We start from the raw sequence: 558 nt of genomic DNA on the forward strand, positions 1-558 counted from the left end.
TAGAAAAGTCTATAGTCTGGACTATAAAATAGTCTATAGTATGGACTCTAGAAAACTCTCTAGTCAAGACTATAGAATAGTCTATATGCTAAAGTTAGTTTATAGTCTGGACTTTAGAATAGTCTAGGTACAGTGAAATAGCTCCCAAATGAAATAACTTCCAACGAGTAAAATGAAATAAACCCCAATTTCATCAAAAATTATCTTTTAAAATGAAATAACTCCCAAAGTTTAAAATGAAATAATTCCCAGTAATTGGAAGTTTGGGAGTTTTACAAATGTAAGTCCCAAAAAATGCGAAATAGCTCCCAATGAAACAAATCCCAAAAAATATGAAATTATTCCCAAGTCGAAGAATCTATTTGTGTAAAATAACTTCCAATGAAATAATTCCCAACAGAAGTGAAATATCTCCCAACTCCTTACGAAAGTGTGGTGGACAGCCGGCCATCGGCCGGGCGCAAGGGTTTTCAACTCTGGGGTATTTCACACACCGGCTTCGCTAAATTAAGCCTTTTCATGATAAATGGACTATTTGTATTCCATGGAACTTATGTC

Source organism: Lucilia cuprina, chromosome 6, assembly GCF_022045245.1.
Source record: "Lucilia cuprina isolate Lc7/37 chromosome 6, ASM2204524v1, whole genome shotgun sequence".
Lineage (NCBI taxonomy): Eukaryota > Metazoa > Arthropoda > Insecta > Diptera > Calliphoridae > Lucilia > Lucilia cuprina.